We start from the raw sequence: 27,219 nt of genomic DNA, 5'->3' as shown, positions 1-27,219 counted from the left end.
TCCTCAGGGTTTTTTCAAATATCTATTCGATAATATATCAACTGGGACAGTTAGCTTTTCATTAGGACCGGGAGTAACAATGGCCTCCTTTCTCTTTCGCGCACAACTCACTCTGAGAGCCCCCACCTATCCACTTACGCAATGTGGTCGTTCACGCTCATTCTTCAAAATAAAAGCCTGAAACTTTGTCTGAAGACTGTTGACACCTTGAGGAAGCCATAGGAAAAGGAATATGGTTGATACCCCTTTAAATGGAGCAATGGGAGGCTATGGAACATGGAGTTTTCAAAATAGAGGCCACTTCCTGGCTTGATTTTTCTCAGGGTTTCGCCTGCAATATCAGTTCTGTTATACTCACAGACAATATCTTGACAGTTTGGGAAACTTTAGAGTGTTTTCTATCCCAAGCTGTCAATTATATGCATATTCTAGCATCTGGTCCTGAGAAATAGGCTGTTTACTTTGGGAGCATTATTTTTCCAAACATAAAAATAGTGTCCCCTAGCTTCAAGAGGCACCTGGCACCTACTACCATACGCTGTTCAAAGGCACTTAAAAATATTTAGTGTTGCCTGTTCACCCTTTGAATGGCACACATACGCAATCCATGTCTCAATTGTCTCAAGGCTTAAAAACCCTTATTTAACCTGCCTCCTCACCTTCATCTACACTGATTAAAGTGAATTTAAAAAGTGATCATATCCTTAATCTGAATTCCCCTGGTCAGTCTGTCATGGAAAGAGCAGGTGTTCCTAATATTTTGTACACTCGATGTATATACCCAATGTATGTCCATGTATTTACAAAATTAACACTAGATGGCACAACTTACTCAGTGTGGGTCTGCCGTCTGGGTTCACACATGGCGCCCATGAATCATGTACTTACTGTATGTGCATTTCATTGCACCTCAGATCCTGTTCAGTCCAAGAAATGTGACCATGACGTGTGCCAAAACTTTTCGGGTTATAACAATTGAGGGTTGGTTTCTATTGGAAAAGCACACCAATCAGGTATTGCACAGATATATGGACACAGGACAGATAGACAGACAAATCTTTAATCTCACTTGCCCTCTCCACTATTCACTCTTGTAATGATCTTATTTGATACACTACCACTATAACTGCTACCCACGCCCACCCTTTTTCTCCTCACATCGCATTCTCTATGGCCTCTGGTCCCACAGTGACCTGGAAACCAGCCGTGTCATCGTTGCCACGCTCAGAGAACGTATCCGATTACACTAGCACCTGGTTGGTAGAGAGAGAGATGGAAAGATAAGGAGAAAGAGGAGGGACGTAGAAGAGAAAAAAAAAAGATTAAGAGAGCTGTGAAAAAACATCTGGATGAAAAGAGTTATTAGTGAGATATTCCCAACATTTGACCTTATATGGCATATATAGCCCTTTGGTTCTTTGTCAAATAAAATTGAATACATTTTCTGAGAATTCTGTAAACACTATCATTGTACATGTAGTGATGATATCGCTGTCATAGATTGTGATGCTTTTACTGTTATTGCTAGGTAATAGGAATACTGTGTATTCCACTTACTGCACTGCTTGACACATTTCTTAAGGCAAATGCCTACAGACTGCCTTGTTCTTGTCTGGTAAAATGTAGTATTGGGAACATTATTGTAACCTTCCCTACCCAACAATAAAATTAGTGTTAGAGGGAAAACAGAAGGTATTGGAAATGCAGAACAGATAATCAAACCTAAGTCTTATTCAGTTCAAGTACGATACAGAGACTTATTCACACACCACAGCCAACCATGACTCAGCTATCATCAGCTACATATTAAAGCTCCAACCCACACATACACCCGTATGGAAAGGTTATTGAGAGGGCAGGCATTGATTCATTGGCAATGACAATGCAGAAACCGACGTTTGCGCTTATGTATTGTCTCAGCTTTTCATATCCCACCCCTATTCACTCAACTGTTTCATTTGAGAGTGGACTGCAGTGGTGAATTAACTTATTTCACCTCATTTTACATATGCTGTTATTATATACATGTACAGCTATTATCTATGTACTCAAGCACAAGGATAACATATTTATCCTGGTTTCTCTCTCTTCCTCTCTCAAATGTACACATATGCACACACACACACACACGCACACACACACACATGTGCACAAGCACACACACACACACACACACACAGCAGAGTATTACTATAATTGTGAAGACTTTTTGGGGACCAACCAACAATTGAGTTCCATTCCAAATTTGACTTTTCCTTTACCCTTTACCCTAACCCTAAACCTTTACCCTAACCCTAGCTCCTTACCCTAAACATAACCCCTAACACTAAACCAAATTTTTACCCCAATTCTAATCCTAACCCTAAACCTAACCCCTAAACCTAAAATAACCTTTTTCCCAAATGCGTCTTCCAAGTTTGTGGTATTTAAAACATTATGCAAACATATCAGTGTTCATGGTTACAGTCTCCATGACTGCATAACAACAGCTTACAGGTCAGGCATACAATCATTTAGTGGTTTGGAAATGTAATATTTGCCAGTATTAGCACAGCATTCGCTGCACCCTATGCTCCTACTGAACTCTTAAGAACCAAATGCAGTGCTGTTGCTATGTTGATGTGTGTTTCATTGCTGAAGGAAAAAAATGGCCCTCAGGTTTTCGGCAGTATGGTGTGAAGAGCTCTTTGAAAGTGTGGGACAAATTCCAGATATTGAAGCAGGAATACATCTGTGCAAAGACAAGCAAGCAAGATTGAAGAAGACCTACCATTTTTCCCCCAATGAAATGCAGAGGCAAACCAAGAAATTGTGAACTAAGAGGTTATTTAAAAGTCACTGTATGGAGGAGTCCTGTCTTGCAGAAGAGGGATTATTTTAGTATTTCTCTCTCTCTCTCTCTCTCTCTCTCTCTCTCTCTCTCTCTCTCTCTCTCTCTCTCTCTCTCTCTCTCTCCCTCTCTCTCTCTCTCTCTCTCTCTGTGTGTGTTTGTGTGTGTGTGTACGCGTGTGCGTGTGCGTGCAGTGTGGTATTTCCAGTAGACTAGGCTACAACTACAAGGCCCATGGTACGTTTCGACGCGTCTCATGACGTAACTTCATGTGAGCACGAGCAGACTGGAGCAAAGACGCGATTGTAAAGATTACTCACTCTAGTATTGTCCTACACTGAGTCCGTTTACCAGCACATTAGAGCGAAAATAGTTGGACAGTATATAACAACGTTATAAACATTAATATATTAGCAGGTGAATATAAAAATGACTCGACAATTCGGTGTTTAGGTCAGCACGGACAGAATCGCTTTCCTTTCATCCTTGCTTTTTTTTCAACTGGAGCATTCAAATTGGATTTCGAGCGAATATCGGGAAAGTCCAGATGATGCTGTCGGATTATCATTAGGTAAGGCGAGTTTGAAACACATACAATGTGCTTTATTTTATGTAGCTGACGTGTTGTTTTACTGCAATTTGCCTTGGCTACCCAGGGGAAAGTTATTGTCATCATCAGCACAATATAACATTGTAGCCTAACGTTAATTGTTGCACACCTTTTACACGTTTTTTTCTGTTGTCGACTATTAACGTTACCCGTAGTAGGCCTAGCCTACAACGTATCACTTTTTACTTTCAAGTTAGTCTATTCATGGCACAGAAACCAAACAATGACAACATTTTCCAGCAGTAAGAAAACCCTAAAATGAGGTTGGTTTATAGCCCATTGTCATCATTCACACATGGAAAACCAAGTAGCCTACCTAACGTTGCCCATTTAACTATTAAGAGAGAGGTAGGGTATGTGTAATGAAATGTCTATGGCACTTTTGAAGTATGTATATTACGTTACTGGTTGTGCACAATGAAGGGTCTCTCTTTCCCTCGTGTGGTTGACAAGCTGGTTTGGCCCGCACAGAGAAAGCCCAGCTGGGGGCTATTGTTCCCACAACATAAACTGATTTGCATGCATCATCTTGCTCGAGCATCTGGCCTCGTGATTCCCTCTTTTGTTCCCCCAAATTCGGGCTCGTTTGCTCAACTGTCCAGTCATATTCGTTGCTGTCCCTATCATAATAGAGCTGTGTTTGTGTGTAGCATATACTGTCTTTACTTCGAAATACCCTTTGACCCTTCTCTATATAAGGTTAGGCTTATTTGAAGAGAAACTGGCTTCGATTCAAACTGTCATCTGAGTGTGGTAGGGCTGTTAGTAGCCAACTGTCTATACTTTGACATTCCATTTGCCCCTCCAGTCTATTATAAGCACAGTTGATTCATGATTGTGCTGTCTTAGAAAACTGGCTTTGCATCATCATACTGTCGTCTGACTATATTCCTCAGTAGTGGACTACATCATCTGTGAATGCTTGGGAGAGTTTAAAAATAACACCATCATATCACTCTCACCAGAGTTTCCATTCCTCAAATGGGCTGGATCCGTTTCCTTTATTTAATCAGGCCTGCCTCCCTACTCGACTCCGACCTCCCAGATAAGATGCTTTTCCGACTCACCCCTGGTATGTCAACAGGTTGTGCTGGGATCAGTTATGCAAGTCCATTTGTTTGGGGCGAAAAGCCCTAAGGATGGGTGTGTGTTTCATGCCTTGATTCGGGAAGAAAAACAAACGTGGGGTCACCGAAGGTTGCTGAGGCTGAACATGGATGGAGCGTTCAGAGCTTGCCGTTTGTGAGGATCACGTCAGGGTTCTGTGACTCGGAAGTCGCTAAAGGGTAGAGAAACACAATTAGTTAACATCAACCCTGGGGCACATACTGAAAACATGTAACTTATGGTTTATTACACATGGCCACAAAGTTACTAAGTAATTCATAGGCTGTATCGTGTTAACAACAGCAACATTGGGTGTGCCATGACCAACATTTTGGCCTATGTTTGTGTAGTGTTGTGCAAGCATGGCTTATAACTGTATTTTAGCCTACATTCCCTGTCAAGGGCCCTTACATGCTCACCATTCTCATGACGTTGGTTCATGTTTAGGTTGGAACTTGTGTGACTGATCTATTTTGAACAGAGAGTGAATGAATATACAAAACATTAAACAACTCACCACCTAGCCTGTAAATCTTTCTAACTTGGAGATCTGCCTCTGTGGTAAAGTCAATTAATGAAAGTACTTGGAGATCTGCCTCTGTGGTAAAGTCAATTAATTAAAGTACTTGGAGATCTGCCTCTGTGGTAAAGTCCATTAATGAAAGTACTTGGAGATCTTCCTCTGTGGTAAAGTCAATTAATGAAAGTACTTGGAGATCTGCCTCTGTGGTAAAGTCAATTAATGAAAGTACTTGGAGATCTGCCTCTGTGGTAAAGTCAATTAATGAAAGTACTTGGAGATCTGCCTCTGTGGTAAAGTCAATTAATGAAAGTACTTGGAGATCTGCCTCTGTGGTCAATTAATGAAAGTCATTCCTGGAAAGATCCCTTTCTTCTCTTTTTCCTGACTGGACAGAAAAACATAAAGGCTATTTTAATTGGTCCTATCCAGTCCTCTCCTCTCCACATTCCTTTTTCTGCTTACGCCCCTCCTTCATTCCTCTCCTGTTATCAAGATCGACTTGATGTGTTTGAAAGGTCCTATCATGGGCACCTACAAGCCACAGCCTCTTATCTCTCGCAGGGTGCGTCCAAAATGGCACCCTATTCCCTAGGTAGTGCACTACTTTTGACTTGCGTCCAAAATGGCACCCTATTTTCTATGTAGTGCACTACTTTTGACCCGGGGCCCATTAGTGCAGGTCAAAAGTAGTACACTATATAGCGAATAGGATGCCATTTGGGATGTATCCTAATTTTCTTGTTCTCCATGAACTTGGAAAATGGAGAGGTTGCCTACCTGGCCGATTTTGCTTCAACGCTATAGGGGAAACACATTTGCTTGGGAACTTTTGTTTTGCCCATGATTACCTCCCTACTTAATATAATGTTTACATTCCCTACATTACTCATCTCATATGTATATACTGTACTCTATATCATCTACTGCATCTTTATGTAATACATGTTTCACTAGCCACTTTAAACTATGCCACTTTTGTTTACATACCCTACATTACTCATCTCATATGTATATACTGTACTCGATACCATCTACTGCATCTTGCCTATGCCATTCTGTACCATCACTCATTCATATATCTTTATGTACATATTCTTTATCCCTTTACACTTGTGTGTATAAGGTAGTAGTTTTGGAATTGTTAGTTTAGATTACTCGTTGGTTATTACTGCATTGTCGGAACTAAAAGCACAAGCATTTCGCTACACTTGCATTAACATCTACTAACCATGTGTATGTGACAAATAAATGTGATTTGATTAGATTTTTCACCATTCTTCTGACTGATGGTTGGAGAATGGGGAAAAACAAATAAAAGTGGTAACTTTCTGTCCTGAATTTGTATGATAGTATAATGCCATGTGTTCTCTGTGACATTGCTGCTCATAAGCAAATGGACGTTATCCTTACCTATAGCAAAATCGGTACCTTGTATGAGGATAACACCAGTAGTTGACAGATGTAGCCTAGCATTTTTAGTTTGAATTTCAAAAGACCATCTTCACTCTCTGAGGAAGATGCATTCTAGGCACAACACGGTATACTTATTTTTTTTTAAACAATTATTTATTTGCCTTCCAGGGTAGTCTGTGTTTTACCTCAATGAATAATTCAAAGTGTTTGAAATGTAAACTGCCACCCTACATCTGCTACCTCAAAAGTCAGACTCCTGAGGTAATGTCACCGTTGGACTCCATTTTAAACTGACATGATGACATCTCCCTTACCCCCCATTGTTAATGACGTTAATAAAGAAGAATAAACTTTGACTGTATTAAATTATCCGGAAATTCTCTCTCTCTCTCTCTCTCTCTCTCTCTCTCTAAGCCAGCCATAAGCTTATTAGCCTGCAGTCTAACCCTTTTTTATGAGGTGCCATGTTTGGATCAGACTTTGTCCTTCCCTTGATAATCTCTTTATAGAGATGGGTGCCTATGAAATGGCCACCTACAGCCAAAAGCAACCCTCTTTATTGGATTGTGGAAAATGGCACCTATGACTTCTGTAAACAGGGTTACGTTAAAGTCCTAAAAGTCTTGTTAGGCTGACACAGTATGTACTGGGTATTTTGTAATCAAACATCATAACAATGACAAAAATAGTACAAAATACATTAAATGTAAGTACCTGACGATAGACACAAGGAAGCACAGGACAACATGTGCAGAACAGCAGTATGTTGATGGCTGTAGTTTCGTGATTCGTCTGTTAGCATGGAAATAACTCTGAATTAGCAGGAGGCTAATGCGAGCATTACATCTCGCCTGCTAGAAAACTTTTATATATATATATATACTAGAGGTCGACCAATTATGATTTTCCAATACCGATTATTGGAGGACCAAACAAAGCCGATGCCGATTAATCAGCCCGTTTTTTATATATATTTGTATTATTGACAATTACAACAATACTGAAGGAACAATAAACACTTTTATTTTAACTTAATATAATACATCAATAAAATCTATTTAGTCTCAAGTAAATAATGAAACATGTTCAATTTGGTTTAAATAATGCAAAAACAAAGTGTTGGAGAAGAAAGTAAAAGTGCAATATGTGCTATGTAAAAAAGCCAATGTTTATGTTCCTTGCTCAGAACAAGAGAACACATGAAAGCTGGTGGTTCCTTTTAACATGAGTCTTCAATATTCCAAAGTAAGACGTTTTAGGTTGTAGTTATTATAGCACTATTTCTCTCTATACCATTTGTATTTCATATACCTTTGACTATTGGATGTTCTAATAGGTACTTTAGTATTGCCAGCCTAATCTCGGGAGTCGATAGGCTTGGTCATAAAGTCATAAACAGCGCAAGAGCTGCTGGCAAACGCAGTAAAGTGCTGTTTGAATGAAAGCTTACGAGCCTGCTGCTGCCTACCACCACCCAGTCAGACTGCTCTATCAAATCATAGACTTAATTATAGTATAATAACACACAGAAATGCGAGCCCTAGGTCATTAATATGGTAAAATCCAGAAACTATAATTTCGAAAACAAAACGTTTATTCTTTCAGTGAAATACGGAACCGTTCGGTATTTTATCGAATGGGTGGCATCAGTAAGTCTAAATATTGCTGTCACATTGCACAACCTTCAATGTTATGTCATAATTACGTAAAATTCTGCCAAATTAGTTCGCAACAAGCCAGGCGGCCCAAACTGTTGCATATACCCTGACGCTGCGTGCAATGAACGCAAGAGAAGTGACACAATTTCCCTAGTTTAATATTGCCTGCTAACATGAATTTCTTTTAACTAAATATGCAGGTTAACAAATATACTTCTGCGTATTGATTTTAAGAAAGGCATTGATGTTTATGGTTAGGTACATTTGTGCAATGATTGTGCTTTTTTTGCAAAATCATCCCCCGTTTGGCGAAGTTGTCTGTCTTTGTTAGGAAGAAATGGTCTTCACACAGTTCGCAACGAGCCAGGCGGCCCAAACTGCTGCATATACCCTGACTCTGTTGCACAGAACGCAAGAGAAGTGACACAATTTCCCTAGTTAAAAGGAATTCATGTTTGCGGGCGATATTAAACTAGGGAAATTGTGTCACTTCTCTTGCGTGACACTAAATATGCAGGTTTAAAAATATATACTTGTGTATTAATTTTAAGAAAGGCGTTGATGTTTATGGTTAGGTACACATTGGTGCAACGACAGTGCATTTTTTTTCTCGCAAAAGCACTTGTTAAATCACCCATTTGGCGAAGTAGGCTGTGATTCAATGATAAATTAGCAGGCACCGCATCAATTATATGCAACGCAGGACAGCTAGATAAACTAGTAATATCATCAACCATGTGTAGTTAACTACTGATTATCTTAAGATTGATTGTTTTTTATAAGATACGTTTAATTCTAGCTAGCACCTTACCTTGGCTCCTTGCTGCACTCGCATAACAGGTAGTCAGCCTGCCACACAGTCTAGTTGTGGAGTGCAATGTAATCGGCCATGATCGGTGTCCAAAAATGCAGATTGCCGATTGTTCTGAAAACTTGAAATCGGCCCTAATTAATCGGCCATTTTGATTAATCGGTCAACCTCTAATATATACACATTGTAAATATGAAAATAGAAAATAGTAGAATTTAATTCACGATCTCCCGCTATCTGCAAGCATGACCAATGGCATATCGTCTTATTGTTATGTAAATTAAACCAACCAATAGGAATACATAAACATTGAATGCATATACCGTATTACATTTGCTACAATAAGGAAATCATTAACAATTTCCCCCAAAAATTCTTAACGGACCATATTTTATTTAGTGTGGTATTAGTCATCTATTTAACATCAAAATTATTGAACAATTGTGCATTGTTTTAACAACACACCTCAAATCTACAAATAAGCACGTTAGCTAGGGCTGTGATGCCTATGGTATTTTGAGTAAGGATGAATTCTCCTTTAAATGGCCACGGTTATTTCATAATTGTGATTTTTGTATGAACGGAATTGAGCTTGTAATGCATCATAATGCGTCTTTGGAAATGAGCTATGACATACCTAATAAATACTACACAGATTTGGTGACATCCCTGTCTCAAAAATGAATGGTTTTCACCACTTGGAAGTGGAAGTGAAGCTTCTCCTCATGATCGTGCTGTTCTGCTCGTAAAATGATCACCAACTTAGCCTAAATCATGTAAAAAAATGCTATTGGGTAAACTATATCTACTTGAATATAAAGTTGAATCGCCCTTCTCTTAAAATTAATGTATTAGGCTGATTATCACAATTATTTTTATTAGTCCACTGTTGTCCATAATTGTTGGTTGCACGATTACACAATAATTGTGCCAGCTCTAACGTTAGCTTGGTTTAACTCCTGTCTTTACTCCTTTAACCTCCCTGCTTCTCCTGGGTGAAAAGCACAATACAGTACTGATTACATAATTAGGTTTCTCAAAGCTAATCAAGGCTTCGCAGAATTAGCTACAGCACTTGTTGATGTGCAGTTAGTATTCTTTGTTGTCATATAATGCCTCACTCTATGTACTACCACCAAGCACAGAAGCTGTTTCGCGTTTTCTCTGTGTGAAGCCAGTCTGACACCAAATCGCGCCCCCCGACTCCCTGTCGTGCGGTTAAAAACGATTCACCGCCCAGTCAGACCGGAGGCTGTTACGTCTGTCACCAGAGGAATGAAAGGGGTGCAACAACAGTGTCCTTGTTACTGCAGAGGAGTGAAATCACTTTAAAAATCGTCCTCCTTGTCTTGGGAGAGGGTGGTTCTCTGTGCTATTGCTGCAAAGCTCCTCCATTATCTAGTTACAGGCCAGTGAATGGGCCTCTGTCCTCTGCAGTTAACTGGCTTTATTCATGGACAGGGAATATAGAAATGTGACTGAATTGCAGGGTGTTTCTTCTCAAGAAGACTTGGCATCAGCTCTCATTTATCTGCTATCCTGTTGGGACCTTAAGAATACATCTTGTCAGGGATGTGTGTGTTCTCTGTCTTTCGAAATGATATCGAAAACCTACTCTAATGGAGTCTTTGTAGGGTGCAAAGGTGTGTGATTGTTCCCAGTTCCGGGTGACTAAGAGTAGTATAGTCGCTGCAACACACAATTTGTAGGCTGATGTGATCTACTTACAGAGCCAGTTGAGCTATGCCTCATTGCCTTGGTGGTAGATACATTATATAGAATTAATTAAAATGTATGTTTTTGCGGGATATTCAAAATGCCTATACCGCAAGAATCAAGGTTTTGTTATTTTTTAAATTTTTATATGTGTTTATGTCCGCTGGTTCTCATGTATTTTTGGTCTCCTTCGCTCCTCTGTGCTGTGTGCACCTTCCATTACAAACCAGAGATTTGTATATAATGAGGAGATGCACCTTAACATGGGAGTTGTTGTTCTGTAGGTGGGAAGGCAGTCGACAAGCTTAGGTCCAAAATAAGACCATAGAAACTAGAGGTCGACCGATTATGATTTTTCAATACAGATACCAATTATTGGAGGACCAAAAAAAGCCGATACCGATTTATCGGCCGATTAAAAAAACTTGTATTTGCAATAATGACAATTACAACAATACTGAATGATTGTTCCCAGTTCCGGCTGGAACTATAAAATCAATTTAGCCTCAAATAAATAATGAAACATGTTCAATTTGGTTTAAATAATGCAAAAACAAAGTGTTGGAGAAGAAAGTAAAAGTGCAATATGTGCCATGTAAGAAAGCTAATGTTTAAGTTCCTTGCTCAGAATATGAGAACATGTGAAAGCTGGTGGTTCCTTTTAACATGAGTCTTCAATATTCCCAGGTAAGAAGTTTTAGGTTGTAGTTATTATAGGAATTATAGGACTATTTCTCTCTATACCATTTCTATTTCATTAACCTTTGACTATTGGATGTTCTTATAGGCACGTTAGTATTGCCAGTGTAACAGTATTGCTTCTGTCCCTCTCCTCGCTCCTACCTGGGTTCGAACCAGGAACACAATGACACCAGCCACCCTCGAAGCAGCGTTACCCATGCAGAGCAAGGTAAACAACCACTCCAAGTCTCAGAGCGAGTGACATTTGAAATGCTATTAGCACGCATCCCGCTAACTAGCTAGCCATTTCACATCGGTTACACCAGCCTAATCTCGGGAGTTGATAGGCTTGAAGTCATAAACAGCGCAATACTTGACGCACAACAAAGAGCTGCTGGCAAAACGCAAGAAAGTGCTGTTTGAATGAATGTTTACGCACCTGCTACTGCCTACCACCGCTCAGTCAGATACTTAGATACTTGTATGCTTGTATGCTCAGTCAGATTATATGCAACGCAGGACACACTAGATAATATCTAGTAATACCATCAACCATGTGTAGTTAACTAGTGATTATGATTGATTGATTGTTTTTTTATAAGATAAGTTTAATGCTAGCTAGCAACTTACCTTGGCTTACTGCATTTGCGTAATAGGCAGTCTCCTTGTGGAGTGCAACGAGAGAGAGGCAGGTTGTTATTGCGTTGGACTAGTTAACTGTAAGGTTGCAAGATTGGATCCTCCGAGCTGACAAGGTGACAAGTCGTTCTGCCCCTGAACGAGGCAGTTAACCCACCGTTCCTAGGCCGTCATTGAAAATAAGAATGTGTTCTTAACTGACTTGCCTAGTTAAATAAAGGTATACATTTTTTTCATAAAAAAAAAAAATCGTCAAATCGGCGCCCAAAAATACCGATTTCCAATTGTTATGAAAACTTGAAATCGGCCCTAATTAATCGGCCATTCCGATTAATCGGTCGACCTCTAGTACAGATGTATGATCTTAATTTGAGCCAGTTTGCTACAGCAGGAAAATAATCCTGCAGCAACAGGAAATGCAAATTATTATGTGGATGATAATTAATGGACATTTTTGTAGGGGTTGATAACATTTTTGTTAGGGCAAATCAAGTCTGAAATGTCTTAAGTGGAAATTACAAACTTTAGAAGTGTCACGACTTCTGCCAAAGTCGGTTACCCTCCTTGTTTGGGCGGCGTACGGCGGTCGACGTCACCGGTCTTCTTGCCATCGCCGATCCACCTTTCATTTTCCATTTGTTTTGTCTTGTTTTCCCACACACCTGGTTTACATTCCCTCATTACTTGTCATGTATTTAACCCTCGGGTTCCTCCCTATGTCTGTGTGTGAAATTGTTTGTTGTAAAGTGTTTGTGCACTCTGACTGGTTCGCGACGGGTTATTTTGTACCCATTTTGTACCCATATTTTGTTCTGGGTGCCGTTGGTTTTGCATATTAAACTGCTCTGGTTATTACCCAGTTTCTGCTCTCCTGCGCATGACTTCCCTGCAGCCAGTCACGCACCTCTTACAGAATTTCACACCCGAATATGGAGTCAGCAGGAGCAGGTGCCCCTGTTATAGGGGTCGAGGAGCGCGTCCGGGAGCACGCGGCGATGCTCCACCATCTCGGCGCCGCCATGGACCGCGTCGTCCAAACCATGGACCATTGGGAGAGACAGGGAGTTCCTCCAGCGCCTCCACCAGCACAACCGGGGTCTCCACTACTCGCCCCCCCTGCACCCAGTCCCAGTGGGATTCGTCTCGCCCTTCCCCGGGAGTACAATGGGACGGCTGCACGCTGCCAGGGTTTCCTGTTGCAGCTGGATCTCTACCTGGCAACCGTCCACCCGGCTCATTTGGGCCGTGAGAAGGTGTCCGCCCTCGTCTCGTGCCTCTCGGGGAAAGCCCTGGAGTGGGCCAACGCCGTGTGTGGAGAGGGAGATGTGGCGCTTCCGGGCACTCTTCGACCACTCGCCCGAGGGTAGAGCGGCGGGTGAACGTCTCTTCCATCTGAGGCAGGGGACAAGGAGCGCCCAGGAGTTCACGATGGACTTTCGGTCCCTGGCCGCCGGCGCGGGACGGAACGACAGGGCCCTGATCGACCACTATTGCTGCAGTTTGCACGAGGACGTCCGTCAGGAGTTGGCCTGCAGGGACACCACGCACACTGGCTGCTGGCTACCCGCGGACGTCCAGAGCGGGGTCTGTCGGTTCTATGCTGCATTCAGGGAGACCGGAGGAGGTTCCGTCTCATGCACCATCTGTGGACGCAGAGGTCACACTGCTGGTTGGTGCTGGATTGGTTCCTCAGGGGATCGAAGCAGCAGGCAGGGCACTCTGGCGTCACCCCAGGTGAGCCGGCACCCTTCTCACCCAGAGCCCTCTGTTGCACACATATTTTTGTATGTTACTTTTCCTGAGTTTTCCCCGCATAAGGTGCTCGTGGATTCAGGAGCAGCTGGGAATTTTATGGACAGATCATTCGCCCATAGTTTAGGGATTCCCATTGTTCCAATGGCTATGCCCTTCCCAGTTCATGCCAGTCGACCATTAGGGTCAGGGTTGATTAGGGAGGCCACCGCTCCTCTGGTCATGGTGACGCAGGGGGGTCACAAGGAGAGAATTAGTCTCTTCTTCACGGCGTTTCCCGTGGTGCTAGGCCTACCCTGGTTAGCTTGTCATGACCCCATTGTTTCATGGCAACGGAGGGCTCTCACGGGGTGGTCGCGAGAGTGCTCGGGGAGGTGTTTAGGGGTTTCCATTGGTGCTACTACGGATTGCTGGATTGGTTCCTCAGGGGATCGAAGCAGCAGGCAGGGCACTCTGGCGTCACCCCAGGTGAGCCGGCACCCTTCTCACCCAGAGCCCTCTGTTGCACACATATTTTTGTATGTTACTTTTCCTGAGTTTTCCCCGCATAAGGTGCTCGTGGATTCAGGAGCAGCTGGGAATTTTATGGACAGATCATTCGCCCATAGTTTAGGGATTCCCATTGTTCCAATGGCTATGCCCTTCCCAGTTCATGCCAGTCGACCATTAGGGTCAGGGTTGATTAGGGAGGCCACCGCTCCTCTGGTCATGGTGACGCAGGGGGGTCACAAGGAGAGAATTAGTCTCTTCTTCACGGCGTTTCCCGTGGTGCTAGGCCTACCCTGGTTAGCTTGTCATGACCCCATTGTTTCATGGCAACGGAGGGCTCTCACGGGGTGGTCGCGAGAGTGCTCGGGGAGGTGTTTAGGGGTTTCCATTGGTGCTACTACGGTGGAAAGTCCAGACCAGGTCTCCACCGTGTGCATTCCCCCCGAATAATCCGACTTGGCTCTTGCCTTCTCCAAAAAGAGGGCGACTCAATTACCACCTCATCGTCAAGGGGATTGTGCGATAAATCTCCTAGTAGACGCCGCACTTCCCAGGAGTCAGCAGTATCCCCTGTCACAGGCGGAGACGGTGGCTATGGAAACATATGTCTCCGAATCCCTGCGTCAGGGGTTCATTTGGTCCTCTACTTCACCCGCCTCCTCAAATTTATTTTTGTGAAGAAGAAGGAGGGAGGTCTGCGCCCGTGTATTGACTATCGAGGCCTAAACCAGATCACTGTCAGGTACAGTTACCCGCTAACGCTCATAGCCACAGTGATTGAGTCAATACACGTGGTGCTGTTCTTCACCAAACTGAATCTCAGGAGCTCTTACAACCTGGTGTGTATCCGGGAGGGAGACGAGTGGAAGACGGCGTACAGTACTACCTCAGGGCACTATAAGTACCTCGTCATGCCGTACGGGTTGATGAATGCTCTTGATGAATGCTCCATCAGTCTTCCAAGCCTTTGTAGACAAGATTTTCAGGGACCTGCACAGGCAGGGTGTAATGGTGTAAATTGATGAAATTTGGATATACTCCGCTGCACGCACCGAGCATGTGTCCCTGGTGTGCAGGGTGCTTGGTCGACTGTTGGAGCATGACCTGTATGTCAAGGCTGAGAAATGCCTGTTCTTTCAGCAGTCCGTCTGCTTCCTAGTGTATCGCATTTCCACCTCAGGGGTGGAGATGGAGAGTGACCGCATTTCAGCCCTGCGTAATTCGCCGACTCCCAACACGGTAAACGAGGTTCAGCGGTTTATAGGGTTTGCCAATTACTACCGGAGGTTTATTCAGGGTTTTGGTCAGGTAGCGGGTCCAATTACCTCACTGCTGGAGGGGAGCCCGGTACGTTTGCAGTGGTCGGCTGATGCGGACAGGGCTTTTGGTCACCTGAGGGTTCTGTTTACCTCTGTTCCCTTGCTGGCCCATCCGGATCCCTCTTTGGCGTTCATAGTGGAAGTGGATGCGTCCGAGGCTGAGATAGGAACCGTGCTCTCTCAGCACTCGGGTACGCCACCGAAGCTCCGCCCCTGTGCCTTCTTCTCGAAGAAGCTCAGCCCGGCGGATCGAAACTATGATGTAGGAGCTGTTGGCTGTCGTCAAGGCGTTGAAGGCTTGGAGACATTGGCTTGAGGGGGCTAAACACCCTTTTCTCATCTGGACTGACCACTGCAATCTGGAGTACATCCGGGCAGCAAGGAGACTGATCCCTCGCCAGGCAAGGTGGGCCATGTTTTTCACCTGTTTTGTTTTCACCCTTTCTTACAGACCAGGTTCCCAGAACGTGAAGGCAGACGCACTGTCCTGGGTGTATGACACAGAGGAGCGGCCCATGGATCCCACTCCCATAGTTCCGGCCTCCTGCCTGGTGGCGTCGGTAGTGTGGGAGCTGGACGCGGACATTGAGCAGGCGTGAGGTGCAGAGCCCGCTCCCCTCCAGTGTCCCGCTGGCCGTCTGTACCTTCCGTCTGCTGTCCGTTACCGGCTGATCTATTGGGCCCACACGTCACCCTCCTCTGGTCATCCAGGCATTGGTCGGACGGTGCTCTGTCTCAGTGGGAAGTACTGGTGGCCCACTTTGGCTACGGACGTGAGGGTTTATGTTTCCTCCTGCTCGGTGTGCACCCAGTGTAAGGCTCCTAGGCACCTGTCCAGAGGTAAGCTACACCCCTTACTCGTTCCACAACGGCCTTGGTCGCACCTGTCACTTTTAGGGTCTGGAGGGCGTTCATGGAACGTCTGGGGGTCTCGATCAGGCTTACCTCGGGTTTTCACCCCTAGAGTAACAGGCAGGTGGAGAGAGTTAACCAGGATGTGGATAGGTTTCTAAGGTCTTATTGCCAGGACCGGCCGGGGGAGTGGGTGGCGTTCATGCCCTGGGCAGAGATGGCCGAGAACTCACTCCTCCACTAACTTCTCCCCCTTCCAGTGCGTACTGGGGTACCAGCCGGTTCTGGCGCCTTGGCATCAGAGTCAGATTGAGGCTCCTGCGGTGGACGACTGGTTCAGGCACACGGAGGAGACATGGGACGCTGCTCATATTCACCTTCAGCGGGCCGTGCTGCGCCAGAAAGCCGATGCAGACTGTCACCGCAGTGATTACTGGGTCTTGCTCTCGACCCGAAGCCTGCCCTGCCAGAAGCTGGGGCCGCGGTTTGTGGGGCCATTTAAAGTCCTGAGGAGACTGAACGAGGTCAGTTAGAGGTTACAGCTCCCCCCGAATACCGTATTAACCCCTCGTTCCATGTGTCTCTCCTCAGGCCAGTGGTTATTTTGTACCCATATTTAGTTGTTCTGGGTGTCGTTGGTTTTGCATATTAAACTGCTCCGGTTATTACCCAGTTTATGGTCTCCTGCACCTGACTTCCCTGCAGCCAGTCACGCACCTCTTACAAGAAACCTCTTTAAAACTCAAATACACTACAAATACACTCGGTAACAAAAGAGTGATGGAATTAAGATCCAATCGGTGGAATCAGAAGATCAATTGTGGCACTGCTCATTAATAGTCGGATTGTATAGTTCACAAGTGGTGTGAGACAAATCACCTGGAAAGTTCCTCAGCTTTTTGTTCCAGCATGACCTGACACAGACTGTCCCCAAGGCGACAAAGTTACTGCAGTTACTGCAGTCCTCACTATACCAGACACATCAGCATCTGTGAAGTGATTTTCTGCACTGAAACAGTAGAAACCGGACCGATCAAGGACGACTCATCCCTTGGCATCATCTCCATTGCATCTAGATAGAGATACTTTTAAAACTGAGGGCCAACAGTGAGGAGTTTTACAGTTCATTTGCCCAGAAGGATAGACACATGGACTTTGTTTACAAGTAAAATTACAGTAAATGTAAGTGTTTATTTGCAGTCGTGCCGTCTACTATTATTACATTACATGTTTATTGTGTAAGTATACTGTACACTCACTGGACAGTTTATTTGGTACACCACCCCGTTCACAAAAATGGATTGCTCTTACAGACAGTGAGTCACTTGGCCTTGGCTTGCTATATAAAGCAGGCAGACAGGCATCGAGGCATTCAGTTACTGTTCGATTGAACGTTAGAATGAGCAAAACGAGTGATTTAAATTACTTTGAGCATGGTATGATCATCGGTTCCAGGTGTCCTGACCTTAGTTCCTTTTTTATGTCTCTGTTTTAGTTTGGTCAGGGCGTCAGTTGGGGTGGGCATTTGATGTTTTTGTTCTATGTTTTGTATTTTTGCTTTTGGCATGGTATGGTTCCCAATCAGAAGCAGCTGTCAATCGTTGTCTCTGATTGAGAACCATACTTAGGTAGCCTAGTTGTTTTCTGTTTTGTGTATTCACTTGACATAACTGTTTTGTTTCTTCCTTTCACTTTGTTATTTTGTTTCGTGTGTTCAGTCTAATAAATTAACATGGCCACTTACCACGCTGCATATTGGTCCGATCCTTCCTGCTCCTCCTCAGACGACGAAGAGATTCGTTACCATGACTTGACCTTCGCCTGTCAAGCCCGATAAGGAGTTGCAGCGATGAGACAAGCTCAAAATTAAAAAATAAATAATAATAATAAGATAAAGAAGATTGCGTTCTTCATTTCACCTGTCACATAATTTTTCATTCTGAAACTTAACGGTCGTCCCCAGTCATGTTTACAAGCACAAAATTATGAGAGCCTTGTAAATCACTCACTGATGTGTAACATGCGCTAGATGATCTAATTACAGTATGGAATTCAAAACTAAATGTTTGCCAGCTAGATATCTTATAACTATTAGGTTAACTGTCTAAAATGTGCTAAATGCTCTGCAGTTGAACATTTTGGTTTGTTAATTTAGTGGGTGGTTAGCTTCTTCCAAAATCAAGCATTCGCTTGGTAACAGCAGACAATCCGCTCCTGGATCAAGAGCTCTGCTGTCTAATGTGTGTTTTTTAGTTACTTGTATAGTTTAGGTCAGACACTGTATAAAATGTTTGCAATGCGCTCATTAGCATTCTCCATGGGATTTTACACGTACTTGGTAGCATTGCTAACCTTCGGACCTTCGGAGTATCAGTGGGGTTTCAAAACACTGCCCCTTGTGTTCAGTCCCGGTATTACCGAATATCAAGGTATGGCATAAAATCGGTATGAAGGTATGACAATCTGGATACCGCCCCATCCTAGTATACAGTACACAATTTTGGCCCCGATTTATAGCTGTCTCTCCTCTTCGTCTCTTGCTCTCGCTCGCTCTCGTTAAGCACTCCACATGATTTTTGTATGGTGTGTCCTATCCAACTCTACTTACTTCTTATTTGGAGTTCAATTGAAACATTGAAGTTCCAGGCTCCTCCTCCATGGCACAGTTGCAGAATGTTCTCACTGAGGTGCATCTTGTGGGTTCCCCATACAAACCACAGAACATGTTTTTTTCCACAAGTGCATCTGTTGTACATGACTAATCCAAATAAATGACCTGTGAATAGGGCTGTTGCGCTGACTGTATTACCGCCACACTGGCATTCATCATGAGTCCTAACCGCAGTAAAATTCCACATGACCGTTGAGTCACGGTAATCTCCTCTTATGCACTCTGGACATGTGTAGGTAGTACCCAACTTGCTAATGATCATCAGGTCACTGATGGGCTGGTTCTCAGGGCTCTGTTGTCCCTCTAACCACTGACATCAATGCAAATGCAATAGAAAATCACATCAAATAAGTATTATCAAAACAGTATGTGCTTTTAAAACTCACCTCACTGTGATTGATCATTTTGAAGAAAGAAGTTCAACAGGTTGAAAATGAGTGGAAAACATGGTCGTTGTGGACGTTGTTTCAAAGTCTAATACAACAAAATGGACAGCGCTTTCTAAGGTAATGATTCATTCAAAATATCCATATGCATATTAGAGCTTATGCATAAGCATAGGCCTATATATGAGCACAAGCCCCCCCAAAAAACAGAATTAAAATAATGATTTTCCCATTATACAATACAAAGGCAGAAAAACATACCAAAAAAATAATTTAAGATGTCTTTGGTACATAATTGGTCTACCCAATACAAAATTAAACAAATTGTAGTAATCGCCTTTGACTGTATTATTATGCATACTGGATGGACTGGTTACCTTATTCTACACTCCAAACGTTCTATTCATGAGTCTGGGAGTGAACGTATAGGCCTAGGTGATCCTGTTGGTTGTGCAGGGCGGCTTACAGAGTTAGCCTACAATTATAGTGAGTTTGTATTTGATTTTGAATAGCCTAGTAATAGGATCGTTTCCATCTCCTCCCCTTTTTCCTTCAGAGAGATGGGCTGTAAACAGTTTAATGAAATATGTTTCATTGTGAAAATATGTTACTATTGATGTTCCTGAACAGATTTTACTTGGTTTCCAAAATGAAGCACTGGGTAGCTGCAGGAACAGGGTAGGAGAGCCCATGGCATACAGAGTTTGGGCGGAATATCAACTGTTGCCCAGCTTGCTCCTCAAACAGTGGTTGTTGTGTGGAGTGAAATAACCAGAGTAGTCTACCCGGCCGCCATTCGCTATTCGAGTGCATACAGATTACATTTATTTTTCCCCCTGCCCTTGCCCATTTGATAATGGGACATTCAAAATCTAAACAAATTTGACATGTTAGTAAAGACAAGATTCAGTTGAGAAGAGGGTGAAAATATGATCTCTTCATGAGAGAACAGTGTTTGCAGCCTGAGGCAAGATTTTTTTTTACAAGCTTTTATTTGCAACTTTCTTAAATCATCAGTAGCCTATAGTTGCATCATGCAGCCCATATCTTGATTTCGAAGACATTCTACGATTTGTATCATTCACAACTAAAGTCGCCAAATAACTCTAAATCTAGCATATAGGACCTTTTTCAAATGATCACTTTTATGCTCAACATAGCCACTTCATACGCACGCTCACTCTGTAATGGGAAAAATATCCTTTCTATTTTATTCAGCTATGTTCAATTATATTCTTCTTACTATAAAATCACATAATATAAATGGCATGGAACCTCTACGCATCGCTTGTCTGCTAAATGAACAAGGCTACAGCCTATGGCATGGCGTATAGCCAGATAACATACAGTAGGCCAACTCATATTCTGTTCTTCTGAAATACATTTTCTTCCTATAATGTTTCTTTAGACCTGACTAAAATAGATTGTGGATTTATTGTGATGGTATATATCAAAATGATTTATTATACTTTTTTATGTAGATTTTCCAAAGGCCCGCATCGGCGGCTTGTATATGTGGAGGCCTGGAGATGCTATGTTATGTTAATTAACATTAATTCATTTTAAATGTTTCTAAAATCTCCTATGGGAAAAAAGATTGCAACCATTTCCATGTTTGACTTGCTAGATTTTATGGGTATTATGACACGTCCAATGTGGGGCTCAATAGTCAGCCTCAGACGTTACCCAACATCACTGCCATCCAGGGACAGCTATTTAATTGTGGTCCTAGACTGTTTTCTAAATCAAGTATTACTGTTATGAAGTATGTAAGAAAGTACTGTGAAAATACGTTTTTCCGTTCTCACCTTGGGTGAGATCTGAGTGCTTCTGTAGCCACCAGATTGTAGTTACTGATTAAATCTAACAAACAGACCTATAAAGAGTGATCTGTGAGAACGGAATGATGAGAAAAAAGCCTGCCTGCTTTTTTGATGAAATTGAACGATAGCTAATCGTGGGCACAGGATTGGCGGTTTATGACTTATAATTGGGACGGGTTAGGTTTTTTGAATCTGTGCTCATCTTTTTCTCTGTTCTTGTTGTTTCCCCATGGATGCTTAAATCATTCAGCAGATTTCACTGCTGTTCAAAGAACATACTCTGTGTTTGCCCCGGGTGTTGGGTCTTCAAACACTTCAAATACTTTAAAGGTTTTTTTCTGGATCTAAAGGGGTTTAGGTGGTGGGCGTGGCTGAGGGAGTGGCAGTGGGTACGATGGGCTGCATTTTACAACAAAATCTGCTAAATGAATTGTTTGGGAATTTTCAATTCTCCCTGACAAACAGCGTTTCTGGTGGGTGGAGACTTTAACTTGGGGAGACTTAAAACCGTCCTACTTCACTTCTACCAACAAGTCTCCTGCGCCACTAGGCTCAAGAACTCTAGACCACTTTTGTTCTACCCACAGAAATGCATACAAGGCCCTCCCTCGTCCTCTCTTTGGCAAATCTAACCATGACTCAATTCTCCTGCTTCCTGTTTACTAACAAAAGCTCAAACAGGAAGTACCAATGATGTGCTCAATACGGAAATGGTTGGATGAAGCAGACGAGAGGGTACAAGACTGCAGACAATAATGGATCGCAAAGGGAAACCCAGCTATGAATTGCAGAGATGCAGAACTCCCAAATGAGTAAAATGCCTTTTATGCTCCAATTTGCATACCACCCCAACAGGTCCTCAAATCTTAATTGCACTTCACACTGCCCTCTCCCACCTGGACAAGAGGGGAAATAACTATGTGAAAATGCTGTTTATAGACTACAGCTCAGCGTTCAACAACATAGTCCCCTCCAAGCTCATCAACAAGCTAGGGACCCTGGGCCTAAACCCCTCCCTCTGCAACTGGATCCTGGACTTCCTGATGGGCCGGCCCCAGATGGTGAGGGTATGCAACAACATCTCCGCAATGCTGACCCTTAATACGGGGGTCCCACTGGGCTGTGTGCTTAGTCCCCTCCTGTACTCCTTGTTCACCCACAACTGCATGGCCATGCATGACTCCTACACCATCATCAAGTTTGCTGATGACACGAAGCTAGTAGGCATGATCACCGATGTCGATGAGTCAAGTTCCTTGACTTTCAAGTTCCTTGGTGTCCACATCACTAAGGACCTAACATGGTCCACACACACCCACACAGTTGTGAAGAGGGCATGGCAGTGCCTCTCCCCCCACAGCAGGCTGAAAAGATTTGGCATGGGCCCTTGGAGCCTCAAAAATGTATACAGCTGCACCATCAGCTGCACCAAAGAATCGGCTCTCGGACCAACAGGCGCCGAGACAGCATCTACACAGAAGCCATAAGACTGTTAAATAGCCAGACTACTAAATAATAAATTAAGGGTACCCAAACTACCTGCACTGACTCTATCTTGCACTGACCCTGCACACACTCACTAGATTTTATATACACACCATATACACACGCATGCATTCACTCACACTACATTGACACTCCCACACAAAACCAACACACATTCACATACTGTACACTAGATACGCACACATACACACATAACACACACACACGCAGACCGACACAACCGAAACACACATACACTACCTTTCAACAGTTTGGGGTCACTTAGAAATGTCCTTGTTTTTGAATGAAAAGCACATTTTTTGTCCCTTAAAATAACATCAAAATGATCAGAAATACAGTGTAGACCCGGTTAATGTTGTAAATGATTATTGTAGCTGGAAACGGCTGATTTTTTATGGAATAAAGAGGCCCATTACCAGAAAGTATCACTCCTGTGTTACAGTGGCACGTGTTAGCTATTCCAAGTTTATTACATTTATGATTTTAAAAGGCTAATTGATCACTTGAAAACCATTTTGCAATTATGTTAGCACAGCTGAAAATTGTTGTCCTGATTAAATCTGCAATAACACTGTCTTTCTGTAGATTTTAGACTTTAGATTCTTGTTCTGAGAAACTGAAGATCTCATACAACGCTGTGTGCTATTCCCTTCACAGAAAAGTGCAAACTGGCTCTAACAAGAATAGAAAGAGAAGTGGAAGTCCCCGGTGCATAACTGAGCAAGAGGACAAGTACATTGGAGTGTCTAGTTTGAAACACATATGCCTCACAAGTGGAGGTCGACCGATTAATTAGGGCCGATTTCAAGTTTTTATAACAATCGGAAATTGGTATTTTTGGACACCGATTTGGCAGATTTAATCTTTATTTAACTAGGCAAGTCAACCTCTTGATACTCCCCATCCCGGATCCGGGATTGTGAATAAAGCCTCAGGCTCATTAGCATAACGCAACGTTAACGATTTCTGAAAATCGCAAATAAAATGAAAATAATGCGCCTGCTCTCAAGCTTAGCCTTTTCTTAACAACACTGTCATCTCAGATTTTCAAAATATGCTTTTGAACCATAGTAATTCACTAATTTGTGTAAGAGTATGCAAAGCTAGCTTAGCATTTTGAGTAGCATTTAGCACGCAACATTTTCACAAAAACCAGATAACCAAATAAATAAAATCATTTACCTTTGAAGAGCTTCGGATGTTTTCAATGAGGAGACTCTCAGTTACATAGCAAATGTTCAGTTTTTCCTGAAAGAATCTTTGTGTAGGAGAAATCGCTCCGTTTTGTACATCACATTTGGCTACCGAAACGAACCAAAAATTCAGTCACCAACATCGTCAAACTTTTTCCGAATTAACACCATAATATCGACCGAAACATGGCAAACGTTGTTTGGAATCAGAGGAGGCTGCCTGTTACGCGAATGCAGTAAGCCAAGGTAAGTTGCTAGCTAGCATTAAACTTATCTTATGAAAAACAATTAAACTTATCTTATGAAAAACAACCAATCAATCATAATCACTAGTTAACTACACATGGTTGATGATATTACTAGTGTATCTAGCGTGTCCTGCGTTGCATGTAATCGATGCGGTGCGTATCGTTGCTCCAAGGTGTACCTAACCATAAACATCAATGCCTTTCTTAAAATCAATACACAGAAGTATATATTTTTAAACCTGCATAATGAGCTAAAGGAATTCCAGGTTAGCAGGCAATATTAACCAGGCGAAATTGTGTCACTTCTCTTGCATTCATTGCATGCAGAGTCAGGGTATATGCAACAGTTTGGGCCACCTAATTTGCCAGAATTTCACGTAATTATGACATAACATTGAAGGTTGTGCAATGTAACAGGAATATTTAGACTTAGGGATGCCACCCGTTAGATAAAATACGGAACGGTTCCGTATTTCACTGAAAGAATAAACGTTGTGTTATCGAAATGATAGTTTCTGGATTTGACCATATTAATGACCAAAGGCTATTTTTTTCTGTGTGTTATTATGTTATAATTAAGTCTATGATTTGATATTTGGTAGAGCAGTCTGACTGAGCGATTGTAGGCAGCAGCAGGCTCGTAAGCATTCATTCAAACAGCACTTTCATGCGTTTTGCCAGCAGCTCTTCCCTGTGCTTCAAGCATTGCGCTGTTCATGACTTCAAGCCTATCAACTCCCGAGATTAGGCTGGTGTAACCGATGTGAAATGGCTAGCTAGTTAGCGTGGTGCACGCTAATAGCGTTTCAAACGTCACTCGCTCTGAGACTTGGAGTAGTTGTTCCCCTTGCTCTGCATGGGTAACGCTGCTTTGAGGGTGGCTGTTGTCGATGTGTTCCTGGTTCGAGCCCAGGTAGGGGCGAGGAGAGGGACGGAAGCTATACTGTTACACTGGCAATACTAACGTGCCTATAAGAACATCCAATAGTCAAAGGTATATGAAATACAAATGGTAAAGAGAGAAATAGTCCTAAAAATACTATAACTACAACCTAAAACCTCTTACCTTGGAATATTGATGTTAAGCTTTCATATGTTCTCATGTTCTAAGCAAGGAACTTAAACGTTAGCTTTTTTACATGGCACATACTGCACTTTTACTTTCTCCTCCAACAATTTGTTTTTGCATTATTTAAACCAAATTGAACATATTTCATTATTTATTTGAGGCTAAATTGATTTTTATATATGTATATTAGGTTGAAATAAGTGTTCATTCAGTATTGTTGTAGTTGTCATTATTACAAAAAAAAATCAGAAATCGTCCGATTAATCGGTACAGGCGTTGAAAAATCATAATCGGTCGACCTCTAGTACATACATATACATCACACACACACACACACACACACACACACACACACACACACACACACACACACACACAATCACACACATTTTACACTCATCATTTGTTGCTGCTCTGTTCTTTATTTGATTCTTATTTTTATCTATACTGATGCCTAGTCATTGACCCCTGCCATCTTGCACATACAGTGTCTACCTCAAATACCTCGTACCTCTGCACATTAATCTGGTACTGGTACTTCCTGTATATATCTCCATTCTTGTATATTTTATTGTATGCCTCTTGTGTTAGTTACTATTTTAAACACTGCATTGTTGGGAAGCAAATATTTCATGTGAAATTCCACACCAGTTGTATTTGGCGCATGTGACAAATACAATTTAATTTGATTAGATTTAACTTTTATTTTGGTGATTCTTTGTTCTCAAAGATTATATTTTAAAAAAACAACAAAAAAAACAGATCCATTATCTACATCCTTTCTACATTCTACATTTCTACATCCTTTATATCTGGTTTTAGTCATTTAAGTTTACACTGAAAGCGTTTTTCCATCCCGAAAATTAATAATACAAATAAATAAATAATATAATGTACTATTTTTACACCGCCGGCCCGCCCAAGGATTTAAATAGCAGAAAAATCTCTGCTTTATCCTTATTGATTTATAGAGCAGAAGTGGTAAGATAATGCAGATATGTCCATATTATTGCTTAGGATAGTGGTCCGGTCTGCTATTCTTGCAAGCCATAACCAACCCTTGAGCTAGCTAGCTGGCTCAGTTTTGAATAGCTGTTTTGAGAGACTAGTGGTCTTTTTCGTGTTTCCTATTAACTGATGTTACACAGGTACGAATTACTCACATTTTACACACATTTTTTGTTGTTTTGGCACTGTACTCCAGCACTTTGGATTTGAAATGATACAATGAGGTTAAACTGCAGACTGTCAGCTGCTGTTTAGAAATTACAGCACTTTTTGTACAAAGTCCCCCCATTTTAGGGGACCAAAAGTATTGGTTTAAATTCACTTATATGTGTATTAAAGTTGTCAAAATTACATCAATCTTGTGACTCTACAAACTTGTTGGATGCATTTGCTGTTTGTTTTGGTTGAGTTTCAGATTATTTTGTGCCCAATAGAACTGAATGGTAAATAATGTATTGTGTAATTTTGGAGTCACTTTTATTATAAGTAAGAATAGAATGTTTCTAAACACTCCTACATTTATGTAGATGCTGTCATCATTACGGATAGTCCTGAATTAATCGTGAATAATAATGCGTGAGAAAGTTACAGACGCACAAATATTATACCTCTAAGACATGCTAACCTCTCACCACTACAATAACAGGGAAGGTTAGCATTTGGGGGGGGGGGGGGTATGATGTATATTCCTCTGTAACTTTCTCACTCATCATTATTCTTGCAGTAAACGGTTGTCATTACATTAGCATCATCGCTAACGGCTACGGAAAGTGAAGAAACAAACACGCACATTCCAGTGCCGTTGCCTCTTCAGAAAGTTGAAGGAAAATACAAATCACTGATACATTTTGTTCATGTCTTACTCTATGATAGGAAAGAGTCGGGTAAGTTGAGCCATTTTTAATATATAGTATT

At 42.2% G+C, this 27,219-nt stretch overlaps 1 protein-coding gene across 1 annotated transcript in view; it reads left to right on the top strand.

Annotated features, from left to right (window-relative positions):
* Positions 1–3,094: 3,094 nt before the first annotated feature.
* Positions 3,095–27,219, top strand: part of LOC135539380 (E3 ubiquitin-protein ligase pellino homolog 1) — a 50,211-nt gene continuing 26,086 nt past the window's right edge. Inside the window, exon 1 of the mRNA XM_064965228.1 lies at positions 3,095–3,401. The gene's annotated coding sequence lies outside the window, so the exon portion shown is untranslated. The remainder of the gene's footprint in view (positions 3,402–27,219) is intronic.

Source organism: Oncorhynchus masou, chromosome 5, assembly GCF_036934945.1.
Source record: "Oncorhynchus masou masou isolate Uvic2021 chromosome 5, UVic_Omas_1.1, whole genome shotgun sequence".
Lineage (NCBI taxonomy): Eukaryota > Metazoa > Chordata > Actinopteri > Salmoniformes > Salmonidae > Oncorhynchus > Oncorhynchus masou.
The sequence above is the reverse complement of the archived record's forward strand: the minus strand, read 5'-3'. Positions and strand labels throughout refer to the sequence as shown.